This window comes from Pogoniulus pusillus, chromosome 1 (genome assembly GCF_015220805.1).
Source record: "Pogoniulus pusillus isolate bPogPus1 chromosome 1, bPogPus1.pri, whole genome shotgun sequence".
NCBI classification, from domain to species: Eukaryota; Metazoa; Chordata; class Aves; order Piciformes; family Lybiidae; genus Pogoniulus; species Pogoniulus pusillus.
The window spans coordinates 24822320-24840290 of NC_087264.1; the positions used below are offsets into that span (position 1 = coordinate 24822320).

The following is a 17971-nucleotide window of genomic DNA, read 5'->3' on the forward strand; positions in this document are numbered from 1 at the left end:
TGGGCTGTGACACAGCTGGCAGGAGCAAGCAGCAGCCCTTGGGACAAAGGGAGGTTGTTGCCTGCACCGCTCTGCAACCCAAACAATCTGCAGTTCCCTTCATCTCAGCTTTGGTACCTGCACAATCAAACCTTCACTGCAGCATCTCAAGCAGGCACCAGAGGCTTGGAGCTAATGTTCACACTGTGTTGTATGTCAGGGCTGAGAGCTCAATGTCACTAGCTCGTGACCCCCCTAGGAGCTTCTGCTGAGGCATTTAGGTGGTGAAAGGAAGGATGGAAGGCAAAGTTCAAGTGTGGGTCTGGAGGAAGATCGGGATGGAGGTATTGCAAGCAAAGGCAGGGAGGAGGGGAGCAGGAGAGGGCTATGCTTGCAACTGCATCCACATGACTCAGCTGGAGCCTGGTGCTTGGATGAGAAGGAAAAGGAAAAATCGATGGATCTGTCCCTAAGGAATGTCCTGCACTTGGAGGAGAGTCTGTGGAGAAATCCAGTGACCCAGACAGCAGGACATAGAAGGATGGGGGCTCTGAAGTCATGTGGGAGCAGCGAGAAAGGGAAAAGGTAGGCCAGGGTGTCTCCAGAGCTGCCCCCTGAGCATCTTGTTAGAGGAGCACCTGCAAAGGAGAAAGGTCTTGCAGTTCCTCCATTGTGGGGAGAAAGGCTTTGATGCAGCCCCGGATCACACAGGCAGAGCTGAGCTCTGTGCAGCCATGGGGCTGCATGCAGGAACACCAGGCTGCCTCCTGCATCTCCAAATGGGACAACCTGCTCAGCACCATGCCTCTGAGATGTGCCAAGGCAGCACCAAGGGCATTAAAATATGTGCTGAGGAGAAGAGGCAAGAGATCCACCTATCTGTCAGGCTGTGTGTACAAGCCTTCAAGATGCTGACAGGGAGGGTTCAGCTTTTTTCCTTAGGGATTGCTGAGTCCTCACTTTTCTCCAGGGCCAGCTGTGAAGATAGAAGGGGTAGGTAAAGCCCAGGGATGCCACAGCCTCCTGCTCTGCCCTGGAGTGTTGGGCCCTTGTGTCACCTTCCTACACAGAACCACATCTGAGGGGTGTGAGGGATGTGAGGAGTGCAACCAGCCTCTGGAAAACCAGGGGCAAGGTATGAAGAGGCACTGTGAGAGTTGTAGAGCCGACATATTCTTAGGAACAGATCTCCACACAGTAAATTGTTTCTGAGGTGTTGAGTGTGACATCACCAAAGCCAGCTTGGATGGGGCTCTAAGCAACCTGGGCTAGTTGAAGATGCTCAAGGTAGGGGAGGTTGGGACAAGATTATCTTTAAGGTCCCTTCCAACCCAAAACATCTGTGACTCTGCAAGGGGCTGGAGCTGGTGGTGAGATGTGCTGCTTCCTGAGATGTCCTCTCTGTGGGGTGGAGGAGTTTCTGCCCAAGAGACTGTAAAGTGCCCAAGCCAGCCCCCTGCCTGCACAGCACCCATGGGTGCAGGACTGCTCTATCCAGTCTCATTGGTGAGATGTTGGATGGAAGGATAAAATGGTTCTGAAGCAGGGGCTTGGTTGGGGAGGGCAGGATGTCCTTCTCAGCCTGGGGAAGCTGCTCACAGCAGTAAAGTGACAGAGCTAAGCAATACTCTGCAGATGAGCCTGGCTTTTTTTATTAGCCCCTCTAACAGCTCTGGCCATCTGACCCCTTGTGTGCCCAGAGCATGAGCCCAGCCCCACAGGTCCTGTGAGATGATGTCTGGGCTAGAATTGCTTCTCATGGTGGGACCTGATCCTGCCCCCTGAGGTGACAATGATGATGGGGGCAGTATCTTCACCAGGAACAAGTCCCAACCTGCTTTAACAGCAGAGTGGCCTTTCTGTCTGTCTGGGGAGGAGAACACAGATGTGCTGCAGGGTCTGTGTCCTTCTTCTGAGGGTGCTGCTTTCAGATGAACTGATGCTGCAGGGGTGGGGGAAAGCTATTGAGAAAACGGTGCCTTCTGTGAAAGCAGCCTAGAAAGAGGGGGAAGTAGGTTCCAGATTGGAGTGAACTTTGTGTTCTTCTTCCATGGAAACCCCCCAAAAAATGTTGTTTCAGGTCAAGGCCTTTTGATTCCAGGCATGCAAAGTGCTGTGTGTGGATCTGTGCTTTCTAAAGAGCTTGGTGTACACGAAATGAAGCAGAAAAATTAAGTGCCTTTAGAAGGAGAGCTTTGCAAGCAATCCAAATGTTCCTTGGGAGCAGCATAAGACATGCTCAATGTTTCTGCTGAAATGACATTTTTAAGACCAACAAACCCACCTAAACACATAGAAAGAAATGCAAGTTAAGAAGCTCTTCCAAGAGGAAGGAGTTGGAAGGAGTCTGTATGAAGGCAGGAGTCACTGAAAGAGGCTCCAGGACCTGCAACAGGCTCCTGCAGGAACTTTGTTGTCTCAGCAGGATGGGTATGGCCTCCAGCCACTGTAAAAGAAGGTCACATTCAGACAGAGCAATAAGTTGTTACCTCTTTTTCTTGTCCCTCAGCAGCGTCCCATGCCTCTTTGGATCACCATCCTTGCTTTCAAAATCCTGTCATGCCTTTTTTTGTGCTGCTTCTCTCACTGCCTGCTCATCCCATCAGCTCTGAGCCTCCCCAGGCATCCATGCGTGTCCTCTTTGTCATCCTTTCCTCTCTGTACCTGAAATTGTCTTCTTGTCCCTGCAGCATCTTGAGATACTTGCTGACTTCAATTTTCACCCTTAGCATTGTCATTTTCTCACACTAGGAGAAATATTTCTTGGCATTGCCTCTGAAATTCACTGCAGAGGATGTGTTGAGTGGTACATCCCCAAGGGGTAAGGTCAGAAGAGATGATCAGGTTGTGCAGCCCAGACTCCTCTACCCATCACAGCCTCTTGAACTTCATCTAGGCAGAGCTGCACTGGGTTTGACAACCTTTGCTTCTCCTTCACATACGTGCTAGGCAGGCAGCCAGGGCTAGCTCTAACCATACAGCTGCTTCGCAGAACTTACCTCCCTGCATGCTGAAGGCCCCCAGCTGACACCAAGGCACAAACCAGAAGGGTTTGACCCTGTCTCTCAACCCACAGGTCACCTTGCCTTGCCCCACATAGCCTTCCACAGGCCATGTCTGGGTGGCAGGGGCAGAAGCCATCCTGTTGTGCACATCCTTTAAGTAGCAGCTTGAAGCTAACAGCAAGTCCACAGGGTGAGCATCAGCCACCTTCTGGGTAAGATAGCCAGGTGGAATGGGCATCAGTCACCCTCTGGGTAGGATAGCCAGGTGGGATGGGCATCAGCCACCCTCTGGATAAAATAGCCAGGTGGAATGGGCAGCAGCCACCCTCTGGGTAGGATAGCCAGGTGGGATGGGCATCAGCCACCCTCTGGGTAAGATACCCAGGTGAGGTGAGCAACAGCCACCCTCTGGGTAGGATAGCCAGGTGGGATGTACAGTGGAGTTCCTCTCCCATTCTGGCAACATGTGGTGATGTTTAATCAGTCTCGTGGTAGGATTTTGATCAAAACACATCTAGTTTCTCACAGGAGTTGGCTTGCCATCCATTTCTTGTGACCACCATGCCCATAAGGGACATGCCACGTGCTCTCCTCAGTGGTGCTGGGCTTGCAGTGGTGGAGAGACTTGAGGAGCAGTTGTGCTGGATGAGGCAGAATTTGAAGTGATGGCAACTCAAAGTTTCTCCACAAGATTTTTTTTTCCCTGCTGAAGATCTGGTTTTGGAACTGGGCAAGGCTCCTCCTAAGCTCTAGGTGTAGCAGCTTTGAGGCTTCTCCATGTAAAGGTCTTCCATTCAGTCTTCAGAAGGGCTGCTCTGGGAGCATACAGGGAGCACCTCCTGTTAGGAAACGGGACTCTGCAGGGTCACCTCCTGGGTTGACACTTTGCCTTTCTCTCCACCTTTCCACCTAAGGTCAGCAATCCCCCAAGCCCTCCTTGGTGCTCAGCAAACCTGGTTGTCCATAAGGAGAAGGAAGGAAACATGTACAGGATGTGAGAAGAGCACAAATCTGAATGGAAAGGTATTTGTGGAGATTTAACTGCCAAAGCAGGGCAGTGTGAAGAGGCAGCACAGATTGTCCCAAATGCTCTATGGTTTTACCTCATGCTGCATTTCACCTGCCCTATGATGATGGGCAGGTGGGCAGTGGGTTGTGCTGGTGAAGTTCCATGGCTCCTGACCCCTGATTCTTGTAGTTCCAGCATCCTCAAGCCACCAGCTCCTCACCCACAGTTGGAAACCACAATGGTTTCCTTCAGATGGCAGCAGCCATGAAAGAGGAGAGAAGGCAGTGGTCGTCCTCTCTTCCTAGAAGAAAAAATGGCAGCAGGGAGGGACAGAGCAGCACCAAGGCAAGGACACCACAGCCCCTCCAAGAGCTTCACACCTTCCGTGGTGCTTCCTTGTGGAAAGCAAAGCTGATGGAGAGCTGCTGAGAGAAGATCTACCTGGGCTTTGATTTGCAGGTGCAAGCAGAGGCAGGAGATGCAGGCAGGCTGCTCATCCTCAGGTAGCTGAGGGCAACCCTAGTTTATGCCCTCCCAGTCAAAACTAGGAGGGACAGAGCATTGGGAAAGGAGGGAACGAGCTGTGGAGAGCAATGCTGCAGAGATGATGGGGTGAGGTGGGGTTTCCCTCAAAGCCAGGCACCACGCTGGGCTCTGGTAATGCTCCTGCCCATCTGGCAGGCTCTGAATGAAGCTGCTGGGGCTGCAACAATAGGAGCTGTGGAAGCAGATGAATAAGGTATAGAAAGAGGGATAGAGCTCCTCCCAGTCCCGTCCTCCTTCCTTTCAGCTGGAAAATTAATGAATAAGCCTCCCTCGGAGCCCTCACTTCCAAGGGCAGCTGTGCTGGGCGCTCCAGTCACGGCTGCCCAGTCCTCCCCCTGTGCTGCCAGGAGTGTCATGGCATCGTGCAGCCTCAGAATGGCAGGGGTTGGAAGGGACATCACCCAGTCCAACCCCCCTGCCAAATCAGGGTCACCTAGGGCAGGTCACACAGGAACACATCCAGATCGGTCTTGAAAGTCTCCAGAGAAGGGGACTCCACAACCTCTCTGGGCAGCCTGCTCCTGGGCTCCAGAACCCTTGCAGTGCAGAAGCTTTTCCTCATGTTGAGGTGGAAATTCCTGGGTTCCTGTTTCTGTCCTTTGCCCCTCATCCTGCCACTGGGCACTGCTGAAAAGAGACTGGTCCCATCTTCTTGACACCCACCCTTCAGGTATTTGTAAACATTAATCAGATCTCCTCTCAGTCTTCCCCAAACAGCCCCAGGGCTCTCAGCCTTGCCTCGTAAGAAAGATGTTCCACTCCCTTAATCATCCTCACTTGGTGCCATGGTCTAGCCTTGAGCTCTGTGGTAAAGGGTTGGACTTGATGATCTGTGAGGTCTCTTCCAACCCTGATGATACTGTGATACTGTGATCCTTGTGGCTCTGCACTGGACCCTCTCAAGCAGTTCCCTGAGGTCCTTCTTGAACTGAAGGGCCCTGAACTGGACACAGTATTCCAGATGTGGCCTCATGAAGTCACAGTAGAGGGGCAGGAGAACCTCTCTCGACCTACTCCCCAGAGCCCTTCTAATGCACTCCAGGATGCCCTTGGCCTTCATGGCCACAAGAGCACATTGCTGGCTCATGGTCAACCTCTCGATCCACTAGGACCCTGCAGGACTCCTTTTCCCTTTCACTGCTCTCCAGCAGGTCAGTCCTCAACCTATACTGATCCTTGGGGTTGTTTTTTTCCCAGCTTTCCTTTCATCCTCTTGCCAAAGAACAAGGGCATCTCCCACATCCAGAACAAGAATTTGTCTCAGCTCTAAATCTTCCCAGCTCTATGCCCTTATGGCCAACAAAGCCAATGGCAGCCTGGGGTGCCTCAAGAAGAGTGTGGCAAGCAAGTCGAGGGAGATTCTCCTTTCCCTCTACTCTGTCCTGGTGAGGCTTCATCTAAAGTACTGTGTCCAGTTCTGGGCTCCCCAGTTGGAGAGGGACAGGGAGCTGCTTGAGAGGATACAGCAAAGGGCTACCAAGGTGATTAGGGGACTGGAACATCTCTCTTAGGAAGAAAGGGTGAGGGAATTGGATTTTTTTAGCCTGGAGAAGGCTGAGAGGGGATCTCAAAAGTGCTATAAATACTTAAAGGGTGGGTGTCAGGAGGATGAGACCAGTCTTTCTTCAGCGGTGCCCAGTGACAGAACAAAGGGTAGTGGGCACAAACCTGAAGACAGGAAGTTCCACCTAAACATGAGGAGAAACTTCTTTACTTTGAGGGTGACAGAGCCCAGAGAGGTGGGGGAGTCTCCATCTCTGGAGACTTTCAAAACCTGCCTGGATGCTCTAGGTACACCTGCTCTGGTGGGGCAGTTGGACTGGATGATATCCAGTCCCAGTCATTCTGTGATTCTGTGGTGGTGACTGAGGAAGGGGCTCAGTACCTCTTGCTGAAGGGGTGATAAGGATGGAGGGAGAAATGTGCGTGCACAGGAGGGGAACCTGCTCAAAGCGCTGCTCTCTGGTTGGACAAGCCCTGATCTCCACGGCAGGCTCCTGAAGAGCAGGGAGGCAAACCATGGTGGAAGAGCCTGGTGGCAGGATTTCCTGCTGTGACCTTAAAGGACTGCAGTGCTGCCTGCTCTGCCCTGCGTGCATGAGGAGGGCTTCCTAGTAAAGTCATGCGGGGCACACAGCTGAGTGCGCTTACACCACGGACTGCAGATTACACTGAACATCAAAGAGACATTTCTTGGCAGATATAGGCCACCTACTTCAACATTTCAGCTACCTCTGTAGTTAACTGCTTCAGCCCCTGTGTGAAGCAGCTGCCAAGAGCTAGAAGGCTCCAGAAGGATGAGGAGAGAAGCGTCTGCCACAAACTTCCTGCCCCTGAAACCGGTGGAATCACCATCTCTGGACAATGTTTAAGGAAATATGTAGATGTGGCTCTTTAGTGGCCATGATGGTGTTGAGTCGATGGTGGGACTTGATCTTAAAGGTCTCATCCAACTTTAATGACTATGATTCTTTGCCAGTGTGATGCTTTTAGTGCCACAGCTGTGTGGGCCAACCAGACAACCTTCAAAGCAAGACCATGAAGGTGAATTATACAAAACAGGACCCTCACTAGAGTTGGGTCTGGTGATTTGCTGCAAGTTGTAACTTCACCCATGAACAGCTGGACCCTTCTCAGAGGAGCTTGTTTCATGGGCTGTGATCTACAACATGCAGAGCTGCTGCCAAGCAGAGCAGTTGGAGTTGATTGGAGTTTTTTGGTTGGTCGTGAGAAGTGGAGAGTTGCTGTTTGCCTCTCATTGCTCCCAGCCTCTGTGTCACTGCAGCCACCGTGGGGCTTTCAGTCCCTCCCCCAGAGCCTACCCACCTGGCCTCCTCAGCTTGAAAGCTCAGAGTCAGGGCTTTCCACTGGTGACACTGAAGGTTTCAGTGGAGTACCCCTCCAGTCTTCCTTGCAGCATCCACCATGGTCTCTGCCTCATCTTTGCTGCTTCAGCAGATCTCAGAGGAGCAGCCCTTGTCAGAAGTGGGTGTCCCTTCCTCAGCTGGCACTGCTGTTTGGTACCCCCTGAGAGAAACACAGCCTATGAGCTGCTGGCCCAAAGCTGTTTGCTCTGAGATGCCCAGGTGACCCCTCCCAGTTCCCATCTCACCACCATCCCCAAGAGCAATCAGCCTGCCTGCCTGATGAAACCAGGATGCACACAGCCATCAGCAACAGATTTCCTCCTGATGGGAATGATTTGTTGGACAGAGACACCCCCCAAAAAGTCATAAATGATGAACCAAACCCTTCAGCAAGTGTAGAGTCTTGCATTTGGGAAAGAACAGCCCCAGGGATCAGTTGGGAACTGACCTGCTGGAAGGCAGCGAAAGGAAAAAGGACCTGGGGGTCCTGATGGATGGGAGGGTGACCATTAGCCAGCAGTGTGCTCTTGTGGCCAGGAGGGGCAATGTCATTCTGGGGTGTATTAGAAGGGCTGTGGTGAGTAGGTCAAGAGAGATTGTCGTGCCCCTCTACTCTGCCCTTGTGAGGCCACACCTGGAGTACTGTGTCCATTTCTGGGCCCCCCAGTTCAAGAGGGACATAGAACTGCTTGAGAGGGTCCAGCACAGAGCCACAAAGATGATGAAGGGAGTGGAACAACCCTCTCACATGGAGAGCCTGAGGGGGTGCTCTTTAGCTTGGAGAAGAGGAGCCTGAGGGGTGACCTCATCAATGTTTATAAAGATGTGCAGGGTGAGCACCAGGAGCATGGAGCCAGGCCCTGGTGGTGATGCCCAACGACAGGACAAGGGGCAATGGGTGGAAGCTGAGGCATAAGAAGTTCCATGTAAACAGGAGGAGGAAATTTTCCCCTGTGAGGGTGACAGAACCCTGGAACAGGCTGCCCAGGGCGGGTTGTGGAGTCTCCCTCACTGGAGATATTCAAAACCTGCCTGGACACATTCCTGTGTGATCTGGCATAGGGCTGGACAGGACAAGCTTTTGAGGTCCCTTCCAGCCCCTGACATTCTGTGATTCACTGTGGGGAAGAATCAGCTTTGCTCACTGGGAGCCAAGATTTACATCAACAACTGTGTGTTTGGTGTCCCTTGGTGGCTGCAGTGTACTGGAGACCCTCACCGTAAGCCACATGGTACTTGTGAGGAATAGGTGACGCTGCAGCTGCCTGTGGTATCAGCAGGAAAGCACAGAAGCCTCCTGATTCCACTCTTCTGACTCTGCCCTGCACCCCACCATGCCCTGCTGGGTCTGTGTGAGTGGAGCTGTGAGGAGCTGCAGGTGCCCACAGGACCCTGACTAGGAGTAGCTTCTGATGTTGGAAGAACCAAAAGAGAGGAGAAGCACTTGATAAGGAAGCCAGGAGCTAGCAGGTGGCTGCCTAGGGTCAGCAGGTTCCAGGGCCAGTCTTGTGCAGCACCAACCTGAGAGCCTGCCGATGCAGGATAAAGGATGGGGACAAAGTGTGACAATGCATAATGAGCCCTTTGTGAGGTGACCTGCTGCCCACAACCAGCTGTTGGAATTTGCAGGGTCCCACACCTTTGTTTTGCCCCAGGCTGAGGTCAGGCAGAGCTGAGCCTTGCCAGCTCCTTCTTTCCCTGCTGCCTGGGAGTCTCCAACACAACAGCAGTTGCAGCACTGCTGAGCACATGGAGTTCACCAAAGTAAGGGTGGGCAAATGGTATGAGCTCAGGCAGTGTCAGTGAGGGATACTGCAAAACAGAGACAAAAGGTTTCTGCAGATTTGGCCTGGTGACAGGGAAGGGCTAAAGTCAAACTTTCAACCCTTGGTTGATGACGCTGCCCTTGGTGAGAGGTTGGGGCTGATCTACACACCAAAGCAGCACTCAGCCACAGAATCACAGAGTGGTTTGAGTTGGAAGGGAAATGGAAAGGTCATCCAGGCCAACAGTCCTGCAGTGAGCAGGGACAGCTTCAACTAGATTGTGTTGCTCAGGCAGTCTCTTGCTCCTTATAGCATCATGGAATGGTTTGGGTTGGAAAGGACCCTGAAGATCACCTAGTTCAAATCTTCCTGGCATGGGCAGGGACACCTCCCACCAGCACAGGCTGCTCAAGGCCTTGAACACCTCCAGGGAGGGGGCAGCCACAACCTCCCTGGGCAACCTGTGCCAGTGTCTCACCACCTTCACTGGAAAGAATTTCTTTCTAATCTCCAGTTTAAGTCTCCTCTCTTCCAGCTCAAAGCCATTGCCCCTCATCCTGTTACTATAAGTCTTTGTCAAAAGTCCCTCCTCAGGTCCCCTGTAGCCCTTTTCAGGTACTGGAAGGCTTCTCTAAGGTCTCTCTGGAGTCTTCTCCAGACTGAACAGCTCCAACTCTCCCAGCCTGTCCCCACAGAGGAGGTGTTCCAGCTCCATCTTTGTGGCCCTCCTCTGGACCTGCTGCAACAGTGTGATGTCCTTCTTGTGTTGGGGAAACCAACAATTCTTCAGCCCCTTCTGCCTCTTTCACTGCCAGCCAGCCAGGAGGGACATTACTTTTTCCTGTCATCAGGAGGTAGCTGCTGGCCTGCCATCCATGGGGCATCCTGCCTGATCTCTTGGACATGGATGCATTAAGCTGCAGACACTCAGAAGCTGATGGCTGGATCCTGAGGAGAACATTCCCTTGGAGAGCAGGGCCTTGGTGAGCATGTAGCAGGATGGAAATGTTCCAGTGCCTGCCAGCTGTACAAATATAGAGCTTGGCACCTTTTCGGGTAGACTCTTAATGCCATGAGTGCCTTTGCCAAACGTTTTTCCAGCATGCTGAGTTCTGTTCTCAGCATCCTTTGCCAATCTACTCAACATGTTTTCAGTCCCATTAGAGTAAATAAAAAGCTTCCTGCATCTGGCCTCTTCATGTCTCTGGGCAATCAGACAGCCACCCTCATGCCAAAAATTTGGGCCAGTTCCTGGTGCAGACATTCCCTGGGTCCAACCTCCTCTTGGGGAGCAAGGAGAAAATAGCAACACTTCTCAGAAGTGTGGGTGAAAGGAAACAGACCCCTCAAAAATAAGGTTCAAAGCCAGGGGGAGATATGGGGAGAAGCAGCTGGAGAGGAAGGAGCTCAGGAGTTAATGCTGACAGGAAGCACCTAGAAGGTTCTTCATTTTGGAGTGACACAGGCTTTGTCTTGTCCTTCTGTCCCTAGCTGTAAGGACCTGAGAAACCTCTGAAGCAGCACATGGAAACAGTGAGTGAAATGGTTCTTTGTAGCTCTGGCCCAAAGCTGTGGTTCCCCTCTGTGGCAAGAGCCAGTCAAACAGCTATAAACCACTCCTAGCCAAACAAACAAATGGGAAAAACATCAAGCAAAACCCAAACCAAACCAACAAAACCTGAGAAAACCCAAAACAAAGGAAAAGCCCAAACCCAAAGCAAACAGAAAACAAACCCACCAAACCCAGACAATAAAAGCCCCTATCCAGAGGTCACAGCTATCTCCAGCCCATCCTGAGCAGGGCAAGGCTGCAGATAGTTGTGCAAACTGCTCCTCACCTCAGGGTGTTGAAACCAGAGAGCACCTGCTCTGGGAAGCAGGAGCCCAGCAACAGCACTGACACTGAGGCTCCTGATCCTAACCCTAACACTAACCCTTACTCCTGTAAGACATGAAGGATGGTTTGAGAGAAGAGTCCAAGTGCAGGCAGAGGGCATAGAAGGCCATGTTCCACTCCCAGCACATCACATCCAGGTTTTTTTTTCCTCTCCTCTTTTAGTGGCGTTTTTGCTACCTGCAAATGAGCTGTGAGGTGGCCTTGTACCAGCCAAATGACCTCTCTGGTTGTCAAAGGTCCAATTTTAATTGGCTTAAACAGCCTCTGGGCACTCGGGAGAGCCTTTGTCCAGACTGCAAGCAGCTGCAGTCACCATGGCACTCTGAGCTGTCTTAGGCAGTGTATACCTTCGGGTGACAGAAGAATGCTTTGAACTGGCCTTGGGAGCCTTGCTCAGTCACATGCCTCTGCCCAGCACAAACAGCCAAGTCATGTTGTGCAGACCTGTGAGCTCATTGGGGCTGACCTAAACTTGCTGGGCCAAGCAGCTGCTAGGCTTGTGAAGGAACAGCCAGGAGAAGGACACATAATTCCTTAAAGCCTACCTGCTTTCATCCTATCAAATGAGATTTGGGGGAGTTTAGTGAAATCTAAACTCACCACAGTGTGTTGCTCTTGGTGATGTGGTACCCCAGCACCACAGCTGCCCACTGCCACCACACTGGTAAGACAGGCTGTGGGGTTGTCCCCTAGACCAGACCACCAAAAAGAGCCTTCTTACTCAAACTTAGCCAGGGATAAAGAGCCATTGGATGGGCTGGATGGCTCCAGCCATGCTCAAACTAAAGGATACAGAGCCATTGGATAGTCTGGATGGCTCCAGCCCTACACAAACTAAAGGATACAGAGCCATTGGATAGTCGGATGGCCCCAGCCCTACACAAACAAATCCAAGGATAAAGAGCCATTGGATGAGCAGGATGGCTCCAGCCCTACACAAACTAAAGGATACAGAGCCATTGGATAGTCTGGATGGCCCCAGCCCTACACAAACTAAAGGATACAGAGCCATTGGATAGTCTGGATGGCCCCAGCCCTACTCTAATCCAAGGATAAAGAGCCATTGGATGAGCAGGATGGCTCCAGCCCTGCACAAACTGAAGGATACAGAGCCATTGGATGGGTGGGATGCCCCCAGCCCTACTCAAACAAATCCAAGGATAAAGAGCCATTGGATGAGCAGGATGGCCCCAGCCCTACTCAAACTAATCCAAGGATAAAGAGCCATTGGATGAGCAGGATGGCTCCAGCCCTACACAAACTAAAGGATACAGAGCCATTGGATGGGTGGGATGGCTCCAGCCCTACACAAACTAAAGGATACAGAGCCATTGGATGAGCAGGATGGCCCCAGCCCTACTCAAACTAATCCAAGGATAAAGAGCCATTGGATGAGCAGGATGGCTCCAGCCCTGCACAAACTGAAGGATACAGAGCCATTGGATGGGTGGGATGGCCCCAGCCCTACTCAAACAAATCCAAGGATAAAGAGCCATTGGATGAGCAGGATGGCTCCAGCCCTACTCAAACTAATCCAAGGATAAAGAGCCATTGGATGAGCAGGATGGCTCCAGCCCTACACAAACTAAAGGATACAGAGCCATTGGATGGGTGGGATGGCTCCAGCCTTACTCAAACTAATCCAAGGATAAAGAGCCATTGGATGGGCTGGATGACTCCAGCGCATCCAACAGCTGGGGGTCAAACTGAGCAAGACCATGTCTCTGGGGTCAGGGCAGGAAGAAGGGGAGAAGGGACATGGAAGAGGAGCAAACAGAGACTCCCTTCTCAGGGTGGTGAAAAGTTAGATTTGCTCCATTGTGCCTGGAACTCTCTCCTGAAGAAAGTGTTGCTTGTGGCAAAACCCAGCTCCAATCCACTCCATGCTCCAGAATGTTTGTTCTGGGAGGAGGGAAGAAGAGAACCTGCTTCTCCCCTCAGAAAATCAAAAGAGTGGGAGACTGGAAAAACAATAAAACCCATCTGGAGTTGCAGCAGGTCCTTGACTTTTAGAAATAATGTAGGTTGTATCTAGTTTGTTTTTTTTCCCCTGTAATATGAGAAAAAACAATTTAATTCCACTTGTAGTGAAGCATAAGATTAGCTGGGGCTAAATATGCATGTAGGCTGTTTATTAGCAAATGGAAGCGAGCAGAGAAGGAAAACAAACAAGCCTGTTTCAGGGAGACACTGCCACTGTATCACTGGTCAGAGGGTCCCCAAGGAAAAGCAGGCAAGCTTCTAATTGGACTTAGGCAGCAATGAGCAGCTGGCAAAGATCCCTGCTCGGGAGTAGGAGGATTGTGAAATTCAGCTTTCTGTGCCTCGTGATGCCAACAGCTAAGCCAGTGCTGCTAGAGTTAGTGGTCAGTGGGACTGGGTAAAGTGGGGACAGAGAGATGGGCTGCTCAAAATGTTACCCCATTAAAGGTATAAAGAAGGTGTATTGATTGCAAGTCAGTTCAGCTGCTGCTGGCAGCCTGAGCAGGAAACGTGTACTTGCAGGGCTGGCACCTTGTCTGCTGTGGTTGCCCCATCGTCTGTGCATGAGGGGCTGACTGCTGGCTGTAGATGTGGGGTGGGCAGGAAGGCAACCCTGGATTTGCTCAGAGTAGGCTGCTGGGGACCTTTACCCTTGGGATATTTTCCAACATGTAGCAGTTGGTTAAAGTCCTCCTACTGTCCTCATCCATCTCTTCTAAAGCTGTTTGCAGACCATCTCGGGTACCTAGGTGGGCTATGAGCCACCTCTGCGCAGCAGGATCTTGCTCCAGCAGTGCAGACTCTCCTCATGTGTCTTACACACTGCATTCAGACACCAAATGTGGGTTTGATTTTACCCATCAATTTGTAACTGTGGTCTAAAGTCCCCATACGTGCTGCTTTATGAGCCCTTTTCCTCCAGCAGGCCTGCTGCCTGTCCTGACATCTCCACTGTGAAGGAAGAAATTCTTTCACAGTGAGGGTGGGGAGACACTGGATGAGGTTAGAACCATAAAATCAGTCAGAGTTGGAAGGGACCACAAGGATCATCTAGTTCAAACCCCTTGCCATGGGCAGGGCCACCCTACCCTAGATCAGTCTGGCCACAGCCTCTTCCAGCCTGGCCTTAAACACCTCCAGGAATGAGGCCTCAACCACCTCCCTGGGTAACCCATTCCAGCCTCTCACCACTCTCATGCTGAACAACTTCCTCCTCACCTCCAGTCTGAACCTCCCCACCTCCAGCTTTGCTCCATTCCCCCTAGTCCTGTCACTCTCTGATATCCTAGGTTGCCCAGGAGTGTTGTGCATGCCCCCTCTCTGGAGGTGTTTGAGGCCATGTTGGACAGGCCTTTGAGCAACATGGCCTAGTGGAAGGTATCCATGGCAGAGGGGTTAGAATTAGATGGTCTCGAAGGTGCCTTCCAAACCAAACCCTTCTATGATTCTGTGATCTTCTCTTGAAGAGTTTGTTTATTCCTACCTCAGGAGTAATTCCTTGACTTTACTGAAATGCCTCTTCTCCTTCTCAGGCTGTCTCTTTAACTCCTGGAGCCCATCTGGAAGTCTGATCCTCCCCGGCGTGCCCACAGTCCCTTGCAGATTGATGCCACCTGCACGTTTAATAAGAAGGGTCTCATTCCATCGTCTGAGACATTAAGGAAAACATTGGATAATGTCTGCCACAGGAATGATCACTGCAGAATCTCTGCTGATGAATCACTCCAACCTGACAATCAAATTGGAGCAGTTTTAAGCTGCTCTTGTGCTCAAGTCTATGGAAGCTGCCTTCAGGCCACGCTTCCTTCACTTGTTTATGTCACCTCCAACCGGTGTCATAAACCACCTTGAAGTGAAGACACACAGCATTGACTGTTCCTGCCTCATCCTCAAACCCTATTATCCTGTCAGGAAAGGAATTGGATTGTGTTGACACAATTTAATCTTGACATATTCCTATTAGCTCCAACTTCTCTCAGCCTTACCATGGCGGTGCTTGCAAATAGATGGTTCGATTATTTGACCCAGGGCTGTTTTGCAGAGGAAGGAGTTCAGCTCATGGCTCCATAATTTTCCATCCCACTCCCTTTATTTACATGAGAGGCTTTTTCTCTGCCTGGAGGGCAGGATTTGCAAATGCTTTCCACATAATCTTCAGAGTAGCTTTAGGTCAGCATTTCCTTGGGGCCTTTGAAAAATCAGTTAGTGTTTTCCTTGGGTCCTTGAGAAATCTCTTCCCCATCCGCACAAAGGACTACGGAACCCAGGGCAGATGCTGCTTCTGCACTCCATGTCTTTAACACTACTAGACCAGGAGAACTTCTTCCCTCTGCTCTGAGCACCAGGTAGTGCCTACTGCTCTGACAGAGGTTAGAGATGCACTGCTGCAAACGCACAGAGCCCACTCGTTGACCCACCACCATGCCATGAGCGTGAGCCATTTACCAGCTGCACTCAGGTTCAGCAGAAGGCCATTGGGCTGATTCCAGCACAGCTCTTACCAGTTAGCTTCTGCCGAGGAGAGCTCCGATGCTGAGAATTAGTACTGGGGGATGCCATTTGGTTGCATCTTTCAGGAGGACAATGGGAGAGGAATTAACGGCACCATGACACCGCTGAGTGTTGTGATGCTAATTTTTCATATAAAGGGTCAGAGGGCTTCAGGCACTTGTGAAAGGAAATCTCTCTGCTCCCACCCATCCTCCCACTCCCGGATGCATTTTAATTGGCAGTGGAAGCAGAGTACATGTTAGTGTTGGAAACTGTGAAAAAGGTAGAGTCTCTTCACACCCCCACTCTGCCTCTTCAGGTCAAAAGGTTTACATGTGGCTTGCACCTCCTCATTTTGGTGGAGTCAGATATAATTTTACCATCATGGTGATTTCCATGCTTGGCCTGGATGTCCAGAAGCAGCCTCACAAGAGCATCATGATGATGCCTATGCTCAGTTTGAGTGCCCAGAAGCAGCCTCACACGGGCATCACAGTGATAGTGCCTGTGCTCAGTTTGGGTGCCCAGAAGCAGCCTCACACAAGCATCACAGTGATGATGCCTGTGCTCAGTTTGGGTGCCCAGAAGAAGCCTCACACGGGCATCACAGTGATGGTGCCTGTGCTCAGTTTGGGTGCCCAGAAGCAGCCTCACACAAGCATCACAGTGATGATGCCTGTGCTCAGTTTGGGTGCCCAGAAGAAGCCTCACACGGGCATCACAGTGATGGTGCCTGTGCTCAGTTTGGGTGCTCAGAAGAAGCCTCACACGGGCATCACAGTGATGATGCCTGTGCTCAGTTTGGGTGCCCAGAAGCAGCCTCACAAATCCATCATGCAGACACACAGAAGTAGAGTACCAAACTTGACAGCCCCGAGACAGGTGCCCACAGTGACCATGACCTGGAGCAAACTTCAGTGTGATGCAAGTAACCCTTCAACAGGGGTTTAACCTTCAGTAGTGGCTGTTGATAGTTGATATCCTTCAAACACAGCCTGACATAAGCAAGTTGGCATGGCAGTGGAGCAGGAAGTAGCTACATCACAGCACATCTCCCTATCAGCGACATGCTGAAGTTGAAGATGTCTCTCCTGACTACAGCAGGGGGTGTACCAAATAATCTTTAAAGGCCCCTTCCAACCCCAATCACTGCATGATTCTATGATTGTATGGTCAAACCTCTAAAATTACTGTATTATGGGAGGAGAGGAACAGCAGGGAAGGGTGGCAGACGTGCAGAGTGGAGAGGTCAGCCTGCTGTGAGCACGCTCAGTCTGAAACTGTCTTCATGCTAGATGTGCCTTGAAGAAAACCAGTTTCCATGAGGAGCTTTAGCAGGCAGAGTCAATAGTGCCTATGAACAATGGTCCAGACAGCCTTTATCAGTCAGCACAGTCAGGCCACAGGCAGCTGAGCAGCTCTGGCCTGAGACGCTGAAAAGCTTCTGGCAGATGGAGAGCTCAGCCTCTTCTTTTAACCCCTCCCCAGCCTGATAAAGTGAGGAGTGAAAAAGATTTGCTGCTGTGGACTCGACTGCCAGGCCACAAGGGATAATCCTCCAGGAGCAGAGCAAAGTCTCCTGTTCCCTGGCACAGGTGGCATGGCAGGATGAAGGTGCCAGCATAGACTTTCTGCTCAGCATCTCTGCTGCTGTGCCCATCCGTATGACCAGAGGAGCATGGCTCAGGGCTTTCCCACCCAACAGCCATGGAAAAGGAAACACTGCCAGAGCTGTGGAGCACACAGGTGGGACCAGGTGGCTGAAAACATAGGAATGGGCACTTCTCCAGCTCTTTTCGATGGGTATCTTTGGTTTGGCATAAGTCATTTGTGAGTGGATAAAAGAAGGGATTGCCTTATTCAAAAGCACTCTGCAGCACAGGTCTTCCTCTTCCTTCACAGTCCTGGCAGGGAGCAAGGGCCACAATTGGGGTGCAGAGCAGGGGTACTATATGGCTTGAGACCTGCTCTTCACTAGGTAGCAAGGTCTTGTATCACACTGGGATACATAAAAGTGGTCCTGTTTGGGAAGTCTGGGCACAGGATGGTAAATGGATATGCCAGCAGTGAAGCTGGAAAGAAAGGCTGGGTTTGGAGAGGCAGAATGGGCACAAGGATAAGTTTGGCAAGGTGCAAGACTGGGCAAAGCTGGGAGTCAATCCTGTGCTGAGAAGCAGGAGCTGGAGGTGAGAGACCAGCAGATGTAGGGAGGCAGGAAAGATAGGGGGACAGAAATTATGTCCTTTGGAGCCAAACCTTTGCGATACCTTTGAGTTAATCCTTCCAGTGCTGCTCACCCTAGGGGGCCAGCACTGCTGAGCCCTATGGGGGTGTGTGCTGGAGGAGGTCACTCCTCACCAAGCTTGCAGTAACTGCTGGGTGAGGAATGGATTTTCTGCACTCAGCTAATGCTCTGTTAAGTTGATATG

At 51.3% G+C, this 17971-nt stretch overlaps 1 protein-coding gene across 1 annotated transcript in view; it reads right to left on the reverse strand.

The window, feature by feature from the left end:
* Positions 1–5606: 5606 nt before the first annotated feature.
* SYT13 (synaptotagmin 13) overlaps positions 5607–17971 on the reverse strand; it is a 184593-nt gene continuing 172228 nt past the window's right edge. Inside the window, exon 7 of the transcript XR_010302500.1 lies at positions 5607–5617. The gene's annotated coding sequence lies outside the window, so the exon portion shown is untranslated. The remainder of the gene's footprint in view (positions 5618–17971) is intronic.